Genomic DNA, 21,453 nt, shown 5'->3' with positions numbered 1-21,453 from the left:
ATACATCTCTGGTCCAGTGGATATAGCAAGGGGCACCAGACAGGGCTGCCCGCTCTCCCCACTCCTGTTTATCCTGGCCCTTGAACCACTGCTCTGTAAACACAGAGCGGCAGCTCCCCGCTATGGGATCCGGAGGGGCATGACCACCCATGTGGTCTCCGCATACGCGGATGACATTATCCTATACTTTTGTGATTTGAGGGGAGACCTTGCTTCTGTGTCTAAAATATTCGAGGACTTCAGACTTTTATCTGGCCTCACCATCAGCGAGTCCAAGTCCTACGGGTTCATGTTTGCAGCCCCTGGCCAGCCCACACCATTACCCTTCGCACCACACACGTTTCAAATGGCGGACTCCACCTTCCGCTATCTCGGGATACAAATCTACAGAGATGCAGATTTGATGATCGACGGCAACCTCGGCCGGGCTATGAGAGCGCTCAAATCCCAAATACAATTTTGGTTGTCCTTACCCTTATCAGTAGCCGGAAGGGTTGCCATCTCTAAGATGGTGATGCTTCCCCGCCTCCTTTACTATTTTACCGACTTGCCATTTCTGATTCCCGCCTCGACGTTTAAGTCGCTGGATACTCTCCTCACGGAACTCATATGGGGCCCAGGGTGGAGACGCATAGGCCTTGCCAAGTTGCAGCTCCCTGCCGGCTGCAATGGCTAGCCTACTGGTTAGCGGGTCGGAACCTGCACGAGGTTGATATAACAGAGGAGGACCACTCTAAGGGGAAGATCCATGCCCTGCTATTGCCCCGCTCAGACTTACCAGGAAATACCCCGCCGCTGCTCCGGCTTGCTATCCAATACTGGCGGAAGGCCCTAAGATACACCACCCCGACGACGTCCTATGCCCCCACGATCCCACTTCTGGGTATCCCACTGGAGGCGGGCCCACTTACTGCTCACATACTCACGCCTTGGCATGACACTGGAGTGGCAACCATAGGGGACCTCTTTGCCGAGGGGCGAATACTGTCCTTCGAGGACTTTAGGACTGCACACGGTGTCCCCGGGGGATCGTTCCTCATGCATGCCGGCCTTCGCCATTACGTGGCTACTAGGTGGGCGCCCGGGGGAATGGAACCTCCCACAAACCCCTTACCAACGATGCTTTATCTTATGGGGACGGGGAGCCACCTAACTAAATGGTTAGCTGCTAGTATCAGGTCAGGGAGGGCAATCCCACTATCGCTTCTCAGGGCAAAATGGGAGGGTGATATGGGAAGACCGCTAAGGGACAAGGAATGGGAGCGCATCCTCCAGTTCCCCAAAAAAGTGGCCAGAAATCCCAAATTCAAGTTCATTCAGCTCATGCTTCTACATAGGGCTTACTTAACACCTCACCGCATACACGCCATGTTCCCTACTGCAGTTGACACATGCCCCCGATGCTCTGCGGATGACGCATCATTGGTACACATGCTGTGGGACTGCCCCAAGCTGGGCTACTACTGGTCCACGGTCGCCGGATCGCTCACCAGTGCAGGCGCCTTGACACGCACTCCCACACTGGAATACGCACTACTGGGGTTGGGTCCCGCAGCGCGCACTAGAAGTGTAGCAACACGCTTTGCTGACTTGGCCATACTCTTGGCGAAGCGGGCAATAACGATGAGGTGGAAGTCATCCAAACCACCTGACCCCGAGCTGTGGAAGGCGGAAGTGACAAGGTGGGGCAAAGCGGAAGGTGAAGCGCTGCAACGCGAAGAACACAGGGGCCTTAGGAAAACGCCGATCTCCTTGGATTGGTTTGCCATATTGGGGATGTTCGAAGCAGAGGGGGATGGGGAATCTGTTGATTCAATGCCTTAGCACTGCACTGTGTCCTACGAACTCAGAATCTCATGTGACGCATCTACCTATGGTGCACTAGCTAATGGCACGGGATTCTCCGTGCTGTTCATATTGCTGCTCATGACTATCTGTATTAATCAGTACTACTGGGTGAAATGGACTCACGGGTGCCATCAAGCACGAACTGGCTTACACATACATGTATTACGAGTGTCGAGGGAGGGGGGTTCCTGTGGGTGGAGGGTGGGTTTTTGTTCCGGTTGGTTCAAGGGATTGTTACCTTATTAAGCATGCCACAAAATACAAAATGTACGATGTACTTGCTGATATTATGTTCGCGAGAGCACGCCTCCTTCTAATGATGACTCTAAATGTTAACTCTGTAGTGTTGCTCGAACCACTATGCTAATAAAAAGATTTCCAAAAAATGAGTAAGAAATGTATGCACTATGTCACACACCTCATGTATACAAATTGCAGATATTATCCTGTCTGCAGTGAGCAGAAGTTGAGAAAATTATGTATTGCATTACAGGGAAAGGAACAGGCTGAATAGATTGTATTTGACACGTATCCCATACGCCCAACCTGACATCAAATCAGGACCTAGTCCCACTTTACTCACTGCCCTCACCCACCACCACAAATTAGTTCAAACAAATTCATTCCCTGGGCAGTAAGGAAAGGAAACTTGACATGCTTTACTGCAGGGTAAAGTAGAGGGATTAGAGGGGTAGGTAGAGCTTTTGATATAGAATACAAGGGTGTCACTGTTCATTGATTTGTTATGTGACTATTAAGCTTTGACTTATTCAGTTGAACAAAGTTGAAAGAGAAAAATCTGAACAGGTGTAAAATAAATCTTTTATGGGAAATCATGAAATATATTTTGGAATCAGTTCTCTTCACAATAAAATGAGAGACATGCCAAAAATGAATGTTTGTATTGTTTAGTAGGCTGGGAGGGAAGAACTTAGGAAAAAATAAAGGAGTGAAGTACTGAGAAGTAACTGAGTGAGTGAAGGGAAACACACCTTCTTTGTTTGGTTTGTAAACTGCAATGCATTGAAAACTTTCCAAATGCTGCATTAGCTAAAGGTAACACACATTGCACAGCCAACACTGTATTCACCAAATTGAACCATACTGCACTTTGGTCATGGGAAGCAAAATGTCATCGGCAGGGAGGAGGTGATGAATATTGTTGGGTCGGATACATATCTGCCTCGCTTAAATACAGTGAGCCAAGGGAGTAGAACAAAAATATCGAAAATACTCCCCAATTAGAACCTTGACTTTGATAACCATAAAAACCGAGCAAACATTACCGGTGAGCAAGATGCCCCTCTCCGGAAGAGCTCCCTTGTTTATTCATCCAAACAATGATACATCCATCGTTTCATTCTTCCTTATTCACCCATAGCCACCGTGATTTATGCTTTACTTTGGCTCACCCAGTGTTTCACCAAAAGTTCCATTCTGTTATCCATCCATTCAGTATTCATCCTTTTTTCAACCATCCCTTCACTCATCCATCCCTTTATTCAATACTCACCCATGCATCCTTTCACCTACCCACTCATCCTCTCACTCATACACCATTTCACTCATCCTTTCTTTTAACTTTCCGGTCTTTCCTCTTTCTCTCAAACCATAATTTGCTGCGGCCATAATGTGAGTTTTTGCTGAGTTGCCGATAGACGAAGCCATAACTCAACCACCTCATCAGCTGGTAAAGCAGCGGGTTCATGATCACGAGCCATGACGTTGCCCTTATAGCTAGTGAGTATAATAGTAATTGTCAATAAGCAACCAATGTGACTTACCATCACTGCCTGTCCCTGCCGATGCTTCTACCCCTCCTACTGACTCTCCTTCTCCTGCAGCGGCACTTGACCTGGTGGCAATGGTGGTCGGAGTGGCTTGAAAAAACACATCATACATTTTTTAGATGCCAGATGAGTCGCCCCTTTATTTTGTTTCATAAAAAAAATACAACCTCAATATATCACTATAGTTTGGGTAACACAACAGTATCTTCTAACAAAAATATGAGTCTGGGCAAAGCCAGGTAGTGAAGAACACCAAAAGCTTTTCATGATAGAGGGGCAGAGCTATCGCCTATGTTGATGACTCTGAGTCATTGAAGAGCAACGGAAGGGTGGAATAATGGGCGATGAAAGACATATGGTGCTGGTTGTCAAATACAATAGGAGCTTATACTGTCCAGCCAAGCTGCAGCATCATGGAAACTGCTGGTATACTGTATAAATGAATTACACAGCACAACATTGGGGTGAGTGGGGCAGTGTTCCATGACCATGGCCACTCTCTCGTTCAATGTTAGAGCCTGAGCAAGAAAAAGAAAACCTTCTCAACAAACATATGTGGTGAATATTATTTATAATACTAGCTTACTTGGGTCTGCAATCTTCACAGTAGAAAATAGAGAACCAGAAATCTGTTTGCAGTCTTAAAACCACAAGATATATAGGGGAGAGGGAAAGATTACTAACTAAGTAGAAGATAATTGATCTAGAAACTAGTACAGACCGGGAAAGGTCTAATACAAAAATAAATTAAATAAGGAAAAAAGAAGAAAATGCAGAGGATACGGGAGTTGGTAAAAAAGGAGATAGAATCAAAAAATAAACAAGGCAATATTTAAAAGTAGCATAGTGGGCTGAGATAAAAGAGGTAATCCATTGTGATTTGCTTTCGTAGGTTCGTATGTCGTCCTCATGACCACGCAAAAGGAAGATGGCAGGTGAAGGTGTAGGAGAAACTTTATTTGTCCCCAGCAACACCTATCCTGGAAACCAGCACCAACATTCAAATACCCTAAGAACCTACCCTAAACCCACAACAATCGTAAAACCCAACATTAGGGAAATAATAATAAGAAATAATAGGACTTTCTAGGCTGAGCAGCGCCCTCAGTGGTAGCGCTGGTGGCCAGCACCTCCTCCTCAGTTTCAGGGTCAAGATAATTATCTTACCAATAACTTGCACAGGAACAGAGACACTGGTTCCCAACTCCCTCTCAAAGATAATCCGGAGATCCAGTAGAATGTACCTAAATTCCAATACTACCTTCAAGGGGGAAGGGGAGTGGATAAAGTAACAAATCAAAAAGAGACTGGTTCTGAAACTCTGGTCCTCTCCGTACTCGTCTACTTTGTCTTCTATACAGCAGACTGTTTTCATCAAAGAGAATCCCAAAGAATAATAAACACAATTATTGATACCTGCTCTACTCTAATACTACACTATCTTATTTTTCTAACTATCTATCTACCCTAAGTTTCAAGCGCTGTGCCTCTCCTCTGTGTGTTTCGCAATTGAAAAAACTATTTCTCTTCTGTTCTTGTTTCTGTCTCCCAAACGCCTTTACCTAGTGAACAAAATACCTTTTGGCCATTAATTGCTGTCAAGTCTTTTATATACATATATATATATATATATATATATATAAATGCTAAGCCTTCTCTTCACTTATTTCTTCGTGGGAGCTTCTACTCTCGAAATAATCCTCTCCCGAATTTTTTCTTGTGCTCGGTTATTACTGGTTTCTTCTTTATTTGATGAATTGTTTAAGGTTAACTTTTTCTTTTTCTTATTATTCTCTTTCAGATATAATTCCTACTTCTACTCTCTAGTGAGTATTGGTTATGGTACACAGACAAAAAATCGAGTTTTAAATTTCGATATACAATTATATCGAAGTTTAAATATCGATGGGACAAAATATCGAAGGTAAGTAATATGGACAGTCTTAATATCGTTATTAGTATGATATCAGTAATATCGAAGTTTTAAATATCGATGTCAATAATATCGAAATAAATAACTTCGATGTTACTAATATCAATTTTTAAATAAATTTAGTGTATATTATATTGTATTTATTATGTTTTATTATTTATTTTTAATGTAATTTAATTAAATATTGTCTTTAATACTGTAGCAGGTTGTGGGTTTATAGGGGAATAGGGTGGGAAGTAATTTAATTATGTTAAATTAATTATTAATTAGTAGGAATTATTAATTAATTAATTGAGAATTCATTTTTAATTAATTTGAATTAATTGAATAATTGATAAATATGTTCTGTAGCGGGTTATGGGTTTATAGGGGAATAGGGTGGGAAGTAATTTAATAATAATTAATTAATTAATATATGTTTGTAAATATTTTAATTAATAATTAATTGGTAATTAATGTATATTAATTAGTTAATTAATTAATACATTTTGTACATATTTTTAATTATTAATTAGTTGGTAATTAATTAATATTAATTAGTTAATTACATTATTAGAGTAATTTTTTTATATATAATTTTTTGTTATTCTTAATTAATTAATTGGGGAAAAATAATATTAATTATTAAATTAAATTAATTACAGCTAATGTGCTAATATATTGACTTTATTGTTATAGTTAATTAATAATTATTTGGTAATTAAATAATATTAATTTATTTTGGGTAAAGGAGTATTTTTAGGGTTCAGGGTCAGTTTTCAGTTCTTGGGTAAAGGGGTATTTTTAGGGTTCAGGGTCAGTTTTCAGTTCTTGGGTAAAGGGGTATTTTTAGGGTTCAGGGTCAGTTTTCAGTTTTTGGGTAAAGGGGTATTTTTAGGGTTCAGGATCAGTTTTCAGTTTTTGGGTAAAGGGGTATTTTTAGGGTTCAGGGTCAGTTTTCAGTTCTTGGGTAAAGGGGTGTTTTTAGGGTTCAGGGTCAGTTTTCAGTTTTGGGGTAAAGGGGTATTTTTAGGGTTCAGGGTCAGTTTTCAGTTTTTGGGTAAAGGGGTATTTTTAGGGTTCAGGGTCAGTTTTGAGTTTTTGGGGTACAGGGATATTTTTAGGGTTCAGGGTCAGTTTTAGGTTTTTGGGGTACAGGGATATTTTTAGGGTTCAGGGTCAGTTTTGGATTTTTGGGGTACAGGCGTACAGGGTAAAAATAAAAATAATTTACATTAAATAAATTAAATGAAATTAAAAAAAAGAAAATTACATTAAATTATTAAGTGTTTTATTCATTTTAAATGTATATGTATAAGTTTTAATTTTGTTTTAATATTTTTATTTAATATTTGTAAAATTATATGTATTTTAAAATTATTTTTACATTATTATTAATACATTTAAAAAAACGATATTTTTGATTTCGATATTTTTGTACTACGATATTATTTTTTCGATATTTTTGTACTTACCTTTATGAAGATATGACTCCGATATTTTTGATGTCGATATTTTTGTTCCGATATTTTTGTATTTCGATATTCTGTCTGTCGATATTATGTCAGACATTCATTGGTTATGTATTCAAACTATTTTATACTAATTTGTTCATGCGCTTCAATAACCTTCTATTATGCCTTAGTTCAAACTTTTCTTTTTCTTTTCTGGTTGGCATTTACTCACAAACTCTGGTAAGTAGAGTTTTTATGCTAATAAACTATTTACAATTTCCTTAAAAACAGCCCTTGCGTTTCACACAACATTTTCTGAGCAGTTTTACTTAGCTTAGTCTTCTTCTTTTCTTTCTTCAGGTGGCTCTGTGGTAGCGTTTACTCGAGTGGGAACTTTTGACTAGAGATGAAGACTGCTGCAAGCCAAGGGCGGTGCTTAAACGACTTCTGGACTCGTTATCTCCTACGTTCTCTTACTGTACCCAAAAAACAATTTTCTGCATACCTACTCCCGACGGGAGGAACGGATGGAAAACCGGACGAGAACCCAACGTGAATTCTCCCCTCAAAACCTAACTTCTCTGGAGCTTTAAAGAATAGGTGCGTACTCAAAAATTCCTTCAGTGAAGTGCGAGTTTGTCACAGAGCACGCACTTCACCTAATCTCCGAACACCTGTTGGGGTAAAAAGACTAGACCGCTGCTAAGCTTAAGAAGAGGCGGCCATCTTGGAATCCCTTTGTCTATTCAACATTGTCCAATGATTGCTCATAGGCTGTCTTTTCTTTGATTGGCCATAGCGTTCATTTAGTACTGCGCCCACAATTGTCTTGGCACCTTTTAGAGTTCTGACACTCAGCTCTTCCCTGACCTGACTCTGCAACGTCCCTCTAATTGCCCTTGGGTGCTGAGGTAAGAAAAAATGAAGAAGATAAAAAATATAGATTAGTTGTACAATTAGCCTCCAGAAAATCATTATGACAGTCAAACACAATAACTATGTACTTAATTAAAACAGAGCGCCAGTAGTACTATATACATGCATATCGAGTATTGTTGACTTGTCCCTACTAATTCTAAAATCCCTATTCTAAATATCTTTACAAAAAACTACATTAGGAACTAATGTATTCCAGTTATTGATTTTTTAATTTATTCACATTCCTCGACGTCCTTGATGGACCGACTCAGTCTCCCTTTTTTGCAATGCATAGATGCATACTACATGTCACTGTGAAATGGCTTGGAACTAACGAGCTACATAAACAGAGTCCTAGAGAGAATGAGATAATCACTAATTTACTATAGTGACAGGAGAACAGTCTGCAATGGCTTCTTAATTAATCAGCCAAAGCGAGCAACAATGATGAGTATAATTAGCGCTGAGCGCCTACCTAGCAAAAACTAGGAACTGGATCACATAATATTATTAATGTAACCTAAACATAACTTACCTCTGAGTGTGAGCTGCTATTCTGCAAAGAAATGTCGGCATTATAGAAACACAACAAATCATTCTTATTTACCAAGCCCCGAAATCCCAATGCATTTCAAACATGGCTGGTGTGCCGCACGCACTGGCGCACCATCCCCCCGTGCAGCCAATGCACCTGCAGAGGGCATCCACTGCCGGGCCTGCCACCTGCTACCAGCAAGGAGGGAAGGTTGTGATGCAAACAAAAAGGGGTGCTACCACCTACACCTCCTTAAAGGTCACCCGGGGATGCACATAGAGTTGACGGTGCCTCCCACAACAAAGACGACCCTCTGCCATGGCACTGGGTGGGTAGAAAAGAAGGAAAAGGAAGGGAAAGAAAGCCGAAAGAATGAAGGAAATAAGGGGAAACTAAACTTGATAAAAAAAGTCACAATAAACACCCAAAAATCACAGTGAAATAACTTGGGACTGTATGAGTTACATACAATCACAGAGAACGCTAACTCACTGATATCACTGATTCACTATTGGTGACAGTAATACAGAAGAGTCTGGAATGGCTTCTTAATTAATCAGTCAAACCAACAATGAGCCCCAGAATCTCGACACCGAGCAAGTCTTGCTCCCGGTCAAGGATATCCACCCACCAGTGCGTCAGCAGCCAAACAATGTGTGGAAACTGGCTGGTGTGCTGCATAAACCGGCGCACCCTCCTGCAGTGCAGCTGATGCTCCCACAGGTGGTACCCACTGCTGGGCCTGCAAACTGCAACCTGCATGGAGGGGAGGTGGGGGTGTGTTGGAATGGGTGAATATGAATTCAATGTATACCATGATGTGTGCAGTCCTGACAATGGCAATATCAATGAAGGCAATGTCAATATATGCCACAATCGATGCCTGCACAAGAGTGACTATATACCCATCAATGCAATATCAATGAATGCCATTTACTCTACCCATTAACACCAGTGGAAACAATGCCAGTGCATGTCATATTCCATGTCTGCATAGCAATATCAATACCAGTGCAGATTATGTCAGTGTACGCCCTGATCGAGACGTGCAGTACAACGCCAAAATCAGTAAAAGCAATATCTTTGTACGTTATGACAACTGTATGCCCAATTTTGAGTATGTCGGTAAAAATTATGTCAATGTCTGCCATATTAATCGTAAGAGTTCCAACTGACTTCTTTCATTGCTTTCTGATTCACCCGAGGTGACCCCCCCAACAACCCAGAGTCAGGAATCCATGGTTAAACAGGCCTTGCAGTCTTAAGCCATGGTTAACGAGTGACAAGTCACAGGTAGGGCCTCGCTTAGCCAGAAGAAAAACGCCCTCACAGGGAAACGCTGATTGACCCTACAAATGATCAGTTATGCCACAAACAGGTCAGAGAAAATTGGCTCCAATAAAATGCATTTGGCCAGATTTGCAAGTTCCCCAGAAATACCACATGGCTAGATGCCACGTGTAGATAGAAACACTCAGCCAATCAGGAGAGGACATGCACACCACATGTAGGTCCCACACAGGCCCACATATTAAGCATCTGGACTCATATACACTGGCCAACACTCGCTCTACCTAAGGCCGAAAGCCATCGGCCTCCATATCAGATTACCAAAATGTGTTATTTATGACTAAAATGCTTTTCCTAGAATGTAGAATTACTTTATTGTACCTCAGAAGATGTATAGATTGTCAGCCGATACTTTGTAGACTTAGAGACTTTCTGCAGACTTGACTCTGTTGACTCTCTCCCGGATGCTACCTTCTATTAAACCAACTTGCTCCTGTTTTGCCAAACATCTCTTGTATTTTCATTTATTTAAGGTAAATTCATATTCCTACTTGTAATACACCCCCTAATAAAGGCCTTCCAAGCCTCCCATACGTTGACTAGAGAGGCAGAACCTAAGTTTTGCTCTAAAAAGAAAGCCGTTTCCTGCATCAAATATTCTTTTTCCTCATCATCCAATAGAATTGTTCTATCAAAAGACCAGGTTCGATGAGCAACTTTCTGCTCTAATTTTAGCGAGAAAAAAAAATGGCAGAATGATCTGACATATGTAAAGGCAGATATGTTATGTTTTTAACCAGATCCTTAATTGAAAGACTGAATAGGGCATAGTCAATACGCGATTTGTGTCTATATTTGTAGTTGTGATATGAGACGCCCATAGCGCTCCCAGCTCTTTGTCTCCATAGATCTATCAACCCAAGATTTGACATAGATCTAAGCAATGTCTCCCTCATATTACTATGTACTATGGCCCTAGAAGTTGCTGATTTATCTAATTTTGGATCTAAAACGAGATTGAAGTCTCCTGCCCATATTATAGGGTCAGGGCAAGAGATCAGTTGGTTTTGTAAGATATTTAAATAAGAAGGATCATCCTGGTTAGGCCCATAATAACTAATGATAGTAACAGGCCTTGAATTTAGTTGAGCATTGGCTATCAGCCATCTACCGCTAGCATCTGTTTTCCAGCTCATAATCTGGGCTTTCGCTGTTTTTTTAAAAATAATGGCGTTGCCGCGAATACTAGCGTTGTGGTCCGTAGTTATAAATTTATCGACCCATTTGAGCTTCTTAAATATATCGGTTATTTCCTGTTTATTCAGATGTGTTTCTTGGATCGCAATTATCTGCGCGGGTGAATCTCTTAAATATTGTAAAATTCTATTTCTTCTAGCCCTAACGCGCAGACCATTTACGTTCCAAGATAAAAATTTAATGTCTGGCATTAATTATGAAGCTAATTGTCACTATATCCCTGTCCTTGGTTCTCTTAGTAATCTTAACAGATATTTTATCCTGAACTATATCCCTACAAGTTTTGGTGAAATAATATCTTTGAGACACAATTGGATCCGTTTTATGCGTTATTGTAAACTTTATTTTATGAGGACTTTTATTCTTTGCCTTCCCTCCCCCCTCCCTCCCACCCCTGGAAAACCCCCCCCGACTTACTCTGGCATGCTGGTTTGCCAGCTTGTCATCTCTGACATGTTCCCACTCCATACCCAGATGTCTAGCTTTTACATTTTCTTTCCTGGTCGCTGTAATTACGGTATAAGTAATGGTGGTTAGTAGGTGGAATCATATATCTTTTATCTAGTGATGCTTCCATGACGTATTATTACTATTCATGACAGTTTAATATGGAAAACAATAGATTAGGGTAAATTGGGGTAGTAATGTGGGAATCATGAATAAACGTCATTACAACCTATGGGTTCAGAAATTTTAACGTGTATATATGTTGTGTTGGAGGTCCATAGTGAAATTTTCCGATTGATGCTACTTTATAGTGGATCCCCCATAATGCATTAGTGGATAGATTGTGACCCCTCACCCATGTGCTGAATACTTAAGTGTTAGTTATTCATTTATTTATTCCTTTTTATTTATTTATTTATTTTTTATTTATTTATTTATTTATATATATATATATATATATATATTTTTTTTTTTTTATATTATTTTTTTCCTCCTTTTTTTTTTTCTCTTTTTTTTCCCCTTTAGGTATTATTATTTTTTATTTTTTTTTATTTTTTACCCCTATTTATCCTTTCTATTCCCATCTTTTTTTTTTTTTTTTTTTCCTTTCTCCTCTTCCTTTTTTCCTTCCCCTTTTTATTTAAACTCTGATTACAGAAAGCTCAGGAGAAAAAAATATGAAGAGGGGATTAGTCAAATAGAGCATGAATTGTCACAATTAGAATCATCAGACCAGATTTCATTTGATAACCAGGAGAAGAAAATAGGATTAAAGGCCAAGTTGGATACAATATTGCAGGAAAGGATAAATAAAAGATGGCAGGCAAGCAAAATTGCCCACTTTGAATATGGCGAATCGGCTGGCAAGGTGTTGGCCTGGAAAATCAAAGCTGATCAGTCCAGGAATCACATTAAGGAAGTGAGGGTTGCTGGGGAAGCCGAGAGTAGATCTACAGACACAGCTATCGGCGAAGCTTTTAATGAGTTCTTTCAAAATATCTACACAGAGGAGCTCAATGTCAACCTGAATGAAAGGAATGAATGGTTGAGTAATACAACTCTCCCAGAATTGGAAAATCACCAAAGGGAAAAAATAGATAAAGCCATAACTGAGTTGGAAGTTTCTAATACCATTAAGCTACTGGCCCAGGGCAAGGCTGCGGGCCCAGATGGCCTCCCAGGAGAATTATATAGGGTACTCAATTCTACCCTTACCCCTGTCCTTACGAATCTTTTCAACAACATAATGATTAAGGGAGAGACACCACCAAGCTCCTGGGGAGAAGCCAATATAGCTTTAATATTGAAAACAGGTAAAGACCCAGCTGAGTGTGGATCATACCGTCCAATCTCGCTTCTCAATAACGATTACAAAATCTTTACTTCAATCTTGGCCGAGAGATTGGGAAGCGAGATAGGCACAATTATCCACCCTGATCAAAAGGGATTTATTAGAGGCCGGCAACTGGCCGACTTAACTTATGACTTGGTGGGAGCGGTGGATATTGCCTCAACCTTTGGTCTACCCCTGGCTATCATGACTCTAGATGCTACTAAAGCATTTGATAGGGTAAACTGGGAATATTTAAACTTAATTATGGAAAGATACCATCTGGGCCCTAAGTTTTGCAGAGCTATAAGTTTATTATATAATAATCCCAGAGCTTCCCTATTAATTAATGGTACACGGACCACTCCTTTCAAAATTAGTCGAGGAACAAGGCAGGGTTGTCCCTTATCCCCACTTCTTTTTAATTTGTATGTAGAACCCTTTGCTCAGTCTATTAGGGAGGATACTAACATTCCACATTTTAATTTTTCGGGCTGGGAAAAAAAGATTGGTTTGTACGCAGATGATATAATCATCTACACATCTGATCCTGCGTTGGCATATCCAATTATTATAAAGAAAGCGGAGGACTTCGGTAGATTTTCAGGATATGAAATTAACGCAGGGAAAACCGAAATTATGGTCTGGAACATTCAAAATCTTCAGCTCCCGATAAAATCTTCATTGAGGTATCTGGGAATTACAATCACTAAAGAGTTACAACATTTGGCCCAAAACAATCTAGCTCGTATCTCTCGAGAATCTCAAACCTTGATGAAAGCTTGGTCCTTTCTCCCGCTTACCATCTATGGGAGAACCAGCCTGATAAAAATGAATATCCTTCCGAAATTTACTTTTATTTTTAATTCTATCCCGTTATCTTTTGATACTAAACAGCTTGTAAAATGTCAGCAAAACATAAATTCCTTTGTCTGGGGGTATAAATCCAGCAGAATATCCTGGAAAAAACTAAGAAGGAGAAGAGAGACCTAGAATATTACTCTTGGGCATTTCATCTGACCCACTCTAGGATGCTGCTTAAGATCCCTTGGGAAAATGCAAATGGGCATATGTATAAGGCTATGCTAATAGGTTCGGACCTTCCTGTGAACGGTTTCCTTTTCAAGTTCGGGCACCAGAAGTTCTTCAAAAAAATTAGATTAAAAACATTATCAGGCACTGTAAAAGAATGGTCTCGAATTAAATCTAAAGTTGGGATAGGCTACTTATCTAAACATGCCCCGATTTGGGATTTACCGGGATTAACATCACAAGAAGCCAACACAGTTAAAAGGGTATTGTTAGATGCGAATATCACACAGTGGGGCGATATACTGGTGGAAAGATCAATCATAAGCTGGGATATTTTTAAGCATAAGGTAACATCAACACTCTCTTGGTTAGTATTTTGGCAACTAAGTAGCTGGCTTCGGGCTCAAACTAAGAAGAAAGCAATGATGGGCGAGGAGAGTTTGCTAGAAAACACCCTAGTTGATAGACCTCCTGGGAAAAAGGAAGTAGCACTTTTTTATTGGCATATCATAGAGGATGAAGAGAGGGATCTCAACTTACTGGAAAAGCTCTGGGGCGCGGAGGGGGAAGCAGATATGGAGGGCACATGGGAGGAATCTTTTCTCCTCCTTTATAAAATTATCAAGCCCGCATGGTTGCGGCGTAACCATCTTTATTCACTTCATAGAGCATATTATTCTCCTAAACGCCTGTCAAAGTTTCAACCGGGGAAGTGCTGTCCCAAATGCTCTCTTCCAGCTGCCTCAGACCTCCACATGTTTTGGGATTGTCCGAACATCGCTACTTTCTGGAACGAAGTCAGAGCAACACTTGAATCTATCCTGGGTTTATCCATCCGGTGCTCATGGCTGCTGATCATTTTTGGAACCAACGATAACATCAAGGGACTAGAAAGAGAATTTCTGTTTTATGCCATTTTATTGGCATTTTATTGGCAAGAAGGGAGATCTGCAAAAACTGGATAAGCATAAACCCCCCAACACATGCAGAGTGGCTGTCTTCATTATATGTAATATCAAAGCAGGACTTATCCAGAACATGTAGCCCCCGATCGGTGAGATTTTGGGATTATTTGGTCAATTGGAAAAGGGACAGTTAGTCAACCCGGGGTTTTTTTTTTTTTTTTTTTTTTTTTTTTTTTTTTTTCTTTTCCCCGGGTCCGATGATTAGGCCCAAAATCTCCTTGTCCAAAGGGAGGCACAGTATAGATTTTGGACAACTGGTCAAACCGACCTGAAGGGAGAAGGTACGTCCAAGCTCTGCGGGTGACACCGGGACGGTCTCTCTGTACACTGGGAATTCACTGATGGGCTTCGTGGTGTTGAGTAGCGAGCCGCCCCGATGGCTATATGGTCAGGAGCACAATTGGACCGAGTCAAGGGCTAATGAGGACCAAAAAAAAAAATAAAAAAATTAAAAAAAAAAAATAGAAAACAGAAAAAAAAAAAAAAAAAAAAAAAAAAAAAGGTAAATTCATATTCGCGCTACAGTTGCATGAAAAAAACTGTGCTGCCAAATCCACCTCACTGAAGATGGCCCAGAGCTGCACTACTTGGCGGCTCCAACGTTCCCAGTGTAGGCGGTTCTTTGCACTTCGGGGCCTGTTGCCACCACTCGCCTGTTATCCCTGTTCTGAAATGGTGCTGGGTGGGGGAAAAAAAGAAAAACAGGGGAAGGAAGGAAGGAAGGAAGGAAGGAAGGGAGGAAGGAAGGAAGGAAGGAAGGGAGGAAGGGAGGAAGGAAGGAAGGAAGGAAGGAAGGAAGGAAGGAAGGAAGGAAGGAAGGAAGGGAAGGAAGGAAGGAAGGAAGGAAGGAAGGAAGGAAGGAAGGAAGGAAGGAAGGAAGGAAGGAAGGAAGGAAGGAAGGAAGGAAGGAAGGAAGGAAGGAAGGAAGGAAGGAAGGAAGATGCAAAGAAAGTAAATGAAAAATAAAAAAAGTACAAAAAGTCATGAAAAATACATGGAAAACATTGAAAAAAATACGAATTACAAAGACACAATAATATAATACATATAAATATCGGGTGGATTCATTAGGAAGGGGGAGGATTGAAAGTATTAAAAGGAGAATAACCTCTTTCGTGCGTCGGATGGTCCCCAGCCATCTGACGTCACGTGGGCGTGTGCGTCGGATGGCTAGGGGCCGTCCGATTTGCCCACGAGTAGAATTCGCCCGCACAGCGGGGAAATGTGCGCCGCAACGAAGCAGCTAACAAAATAGGCCCAGCACCATGAAGTGAACAGACAAAACAAGATTGCGATGCCCATATAAACCTTGTGGCACTGTTCAAGTGTGATTGCCAATGTAAGGACGCTCTCTGTGTTATGTTTCATGTAAAGCACAATGCAAACAGGCATGCTGGGATACTCTACCTTCTCATGGCAGAGTTTTTGGGACACTTTGCGGAGTTCTGCGTAGGATGACTCCAAGAATTCTGCCTAGGCTGAGTCATGGTGTGTCTGTGTGCCACAAAAACACAAACTAAAGTTGTGCCAGAAGTGTTCTGATATAAGCACAGTATTCCAACCCTATGCAATATTTCAATATGTTATTTTAAGAAACAGATCAATTAATTACCAATATATCAAAGAATATTGATACCTAATAAGTTATGCGCCCTGACATATTCTGAAAGAATTATAATGTGAAGAAAACAAGCTAAAAGAAAGCCAAATAAGTAACATGAAACCTCTAGCCAAGCTTTCAGCCAGTATCCTCAATATGTGCTGCAGACCAAACCACAATGTAAACAGTGCCTTTTTAAGGATTTTGAGGACCCTGGCCAAAGTATATTTTAGGGGCCCCAGGACAGAACAAATTTGAAATTCATCACCGTCTTCCTGTGCATTCATGTCCTCATCCCCACCCTCCTCCATGACCCCCGATCGCCACGATCCAAGCCAGCTCCCCAGCCAATGATCTTCACTGCAGGATCTCCAGTTGCGCCGACTCGGACGAACCATTGATGCCTCCCTCAATTCCGGCATTTTTCCAGATGCCTGGAAGTGGGCATAAGTCAAGGCCCCTCCTCAAGAAACCCACCGCGACCCGACAGACCTGAAAAACTACAGCCCCAACTCTCAGCTCACCTTCACTGCAAAAGTCAGAGAGACTCGTAAAAACACATCCTGGACTCCTCCCAGTCCGGATTCTGCAGCAACCACAGCACAAAGGCCGCCCTTCTCGCCGCCACCGATGACATCGCCATGCTAGTCGACCAGGGTCGACCAGGGACACACTGCAGCCCTCATTCTCCTCGACCTCTCTGCAACCTTCAACACTGTCTCATACCGCACATTCGCAGCCGGATTTCATGATGCCCGGATACGAAGAACCTCCCTCAACTGGAGCAGCTCCTTTCTCTCCGGCAGAACCCAAAGGATCAGTTTCCCTCCCTTCGTCTCTGAACCCACAGAGATCAACCTCGGGGGATGCCAAGGATCATCACTCAGCCCCAGCTCTTCAAAACCTACATGGCCCCCATCACCGCCATCGTCAGACAGCATGGGCTCAGCATAGTATCATATGGCGACGACACTCAACTCATCCTATCCCTCACAAAGAACCTCCGAACACACAAGACTCAGCTTCCAAGAAGGAATGAAGGACGTCGCAGCCTGGATGAAGGACAGCTGCCTGAAGCTCAAATCTGAGAAAACGGAGGTCATCATCCTTGGACCCTCCACCTCCGCCTGGGACAACACCTGGTGGCTCTCCACCAATGGTAGCCAACCCACCCCCACAGACCACGAACAGAACCTCTGCATCATCCTCGACTCCTCCCTCACCATGACCCACCAGATCAACTCCGTTGCCTCAACATGTTTACATAGCCTTTGAATCCTCCGAAAGACCTTCAAATGGAAACCCGTCAAATGCAAAAAGACCATCACCCACGCAGTTGTAACCAGAAGACTGGACTACGGCAACACTCTCTAAGCCGGAATCAACAGAACCCTCCAACACAAGGTCCAAACCATCCAGAACGCAGCAGCCAGACTCATCCTTGGGACGGTAGGCAGACGAAATTTCTATTTTTAAATATCAACATACAATAATGTTGATGTTTAAATATCGAAGGGACAGAATATAGGAGGTAAGTAAAATAGATATTTTTAATATCGATGGGACAGAATTTTGAAGGTAAGTAATATCGATTTTGTTAATATCGATGTTAGTAATATCGATGTTACTAATTTCGATGTTAGTAATATCAATGTTACTAATATCGATTTTTATGATTTTTATGTATATTATTATGTATTTAATATGTATTTTTTTAATGTAATTTGAGTAAATTTTGTAGTATTTGAGTACCGTAGCGGGTTGTGGGTTTATAGGGGAATAGGGTGGGAAGTAATTTAATAATTCTAAATTAATTATTAATTTTTAGGAATTACAAATACATTTTTATTAATTGTTAATTAATTGTTATTAATTGGTAATTATTTTTAATTAACTGAATAATTGATAATTATGTTCTGTAGCGGGTTATGGGTTTATAGGGGAATAGGGTGGGAAGTATTTTAATTATACTAAATTAATTTTTAATTTTTAGGAATTATACATTAATTTGAATTAATTTTTATTAATTGGTAATTAATTTCAATTCATTGATTAATTGATAATTATGTTCTGTAGTGGGTTATGGGTTTATAGGGGAATATGGTGGGAAGTAATTTAAATGTAATGAAATAATAATTTATTTTAATTAATTGTTTTTGTTAATTATATTATTGTTAATTAATTATTAATTGGTAATTAATTATTAGTAATTGGTATTTAATATGAATTTATTTTTACTTAATTATTTATTGGTAAACATGTTTTTAATAATTATGTATTGGTATTTGTAAATAGTTTATATGTATTTAATAATTAATTTCTTTAATATTTTAAAATATTACTTTACTTATAAGTATGTTATTTTTAACTTCCACGCTATCCAACACTTTTCCTACCCTCTCTGGAGTGGGAATAGTAATTTTTACCCCTACGCCTATCCAATACTTTCCCTACTGTTGCACTCTCTGGATTTGGAATAGTAATGTTTACCCCTACGCTATCCAACACTTTCCCTACTGTTGCACTCTCTGGAGTTGGAATAGTAATTTTTACCCCTACACGATCCAACACTTTCCCTACTGTTGCACATTTTGAAGTGGGAATAGTAATTTTTACCCATACGCTATCTAACATTTACTCACTTTTTTTAAATTTGTTTGACATTTTTATTAATTTTTATTGATATTATTATTTTATGTGTATAGATGTATTTGTAATTTATAATATTTGTATTTATTTATAAGCTATTAAAATTATTTTTAAAAGTTATTATTAAGGAAGTATATAATATGTATTATATGTGTATAAATATTTTTTTTTATTAAATTATGTTTATCATTTATTATTTTTAAATATTACAACATATTTTAACTATGTTTATTACATTTAAAAGTAATATTTAATTTATATTACATATTTTTTTAATACGATATTTTTGACATTAATATTTTTTTTCTCAATATTTTTGTACTTACCTTGTTGGAAATAGCATGTCAATATTTTTGTAATCAACATTTTTGTTGCGCTATTTTTGTCGGTCGATATTTTGAATATCGACATTTTGTCAGACATTCCCTTGGGACACCACGGCACAAACACATAACCCAACACCTACAAGACCTCCACTGGCTCCCCATCGAGAAGAGAGTGACCTTCAAACTCCTCTCCCACACCGACAAATCCCTCCACAACATCGGACCCAAGTACCTCAACGATAAATTCCCCTTCCACATACCCAAAAGAAACCTCTGCTCCGCTGATTTTGCTTTGGCAGAGTTCCCATACATCCGTAGAACCAGAGCAGGTGGGAGATCCTTCTCCTACATTGCAGCAATGACCTGGAACAAGCTCCCAGTCAACATCAGGCACTCCCGACCCTGCACACCTACAGTAGGAGCCTAAAGACCTGGCTCTTCAACTGAACTGGAGGTGCTCCACCCCAGTGCATCGAGAATAAGGGTGCGTGGAGTTGGTGGAGTACCACTACATGGAATTCTGCAGAATTCAGTGAATTCGGCACCGCAACTCCATTCCGTCTCACCACAATTTATAAAACAGAAACCTCACAAGTATCTCTAATATTACAGCTAACAGCCATTGAGAAAGTCAATCATACTGACAGGTTTTATGTATATGCCAGTAGTTGTGCTATATATATATATCTGGATGTAATAACATCTCCAAAAGAAACCAAAATGCTGGTCCGGTGCCACACTGTGGCACTTACATAACTGTATTTTACATGTAACCTTTTAGGGAGCCCCTACTTTTCTTCATCCCACTTAAAGACCTGCCTGCACATATTTCCATATGACGGATTGCAGCCGGCAGCTGTGGGTGCTTCCGAAGCATGGTTAGAGTATTTTCATCCAAAGTTGATGCCGCATGCAGTTCAAGACATTGTGAAAGCACACACTTTAAGAGGCTGAAGTTGTACAATTTGTATTGTCATTAATATTTCAAGATTATACATTACCACTGCTGTATAAGCCTTGCTTATTCACTGTTTTAATTTGCTTTAAAGTCACTATTTGCCAATCTTTTTTCAATATTTTCTTGGGAGGAGGACCCATCCTGGACCACACGTTTGTCCATTAATGTTGCTCGCTTTGCTTGCTACATAAAAGCCATACCCAACTTTTACATCTCACAACTTTCAAATGACATGAGCCGCCACTTCACCCAGGAAGTGGGACGACAATATCCTTGCATCCATCAGGACAGCTGGAGTAATTTTGGAAAAGTGGAAGGCTTTCCTCTTTAATTAAAATCACACCACAATGCACTAACATTGACCGTGCACTGCCAACACTTGTTGAATTTATGCTTGTCTCTGACCATGTGCAGCGTGACACTGCCTTTTGCCTCAGTTCACATATACAAATGCTACATACATACTGTTAGATCTGACATACTAAGCATGGTTTTCCCCCCAAAGTTTGCCTTCCATTCTCCTTTTTTGCTGACTCCGTTTTTGTTGGCTTAAGACTCAGCACACTTTACCACTGCTACCCAGAGCTTGTGCTCTCTCCTTAAAACATGGTAACATTGACTTCCACCTAATTGGTGCATTTAATTTATTTGTAAGTCCCTAGTAAAGTGGCACAACCGTTTCCAAGGTCTGTAAATTAAATGGTACTAGTAGGCCAGCAGCACTCATTGTGCCCCCCACTGAAGTAGATTTTCTAAGACTTATCCCAGGTCTGCCTTGCAGTTTTAAACTGCCTTTCAACCTCCTTTTTAATACATATAAGTTACCCATAAGGTAGGCCCCAAACAGCCATGAGGGCAGGGTGCAATGTATTTGAAATCAAATTGGACATGTAATTTTGACTTTTACATGTTCTAGTACTGAGAAACTCTTCAATTTGCTTTTTGTTACTGCAAGGCCTGCCTCTTCCCTAGAAAAAAAAAACATTGGGGTACCTTATTACATTTAATAAGTGATAATGCTCAATTGGGAACAGGTAGGGTTTTGAGTTTGGTATCTAAAGAATTGTAATTTAAAACACTCTTTACTGGTAAAGTTAGATTTTAAGTCACAATTCTGAAAAGGCCCCTTTTAGAAACTTGTA

Source organism: Lissotriton vulgaris, chromosome 1_2 (genome assembly GCF_964263255.1).
Source record: "Lissotriton vulgaris chromosome 1_2, aLisVul1.2, whole genome shotgun sequence".
In the NCBI taxonomy this organism is placed as follows: domain Eukaryota; kingdom Metazoa; phylum Chordata; class Amphibia; order Caudata; family Salamandridae; genus Lissotriton; species Lissotriton vulgaris.
This window is presented reverse-complemented; position numbering follows the sequence as displayed.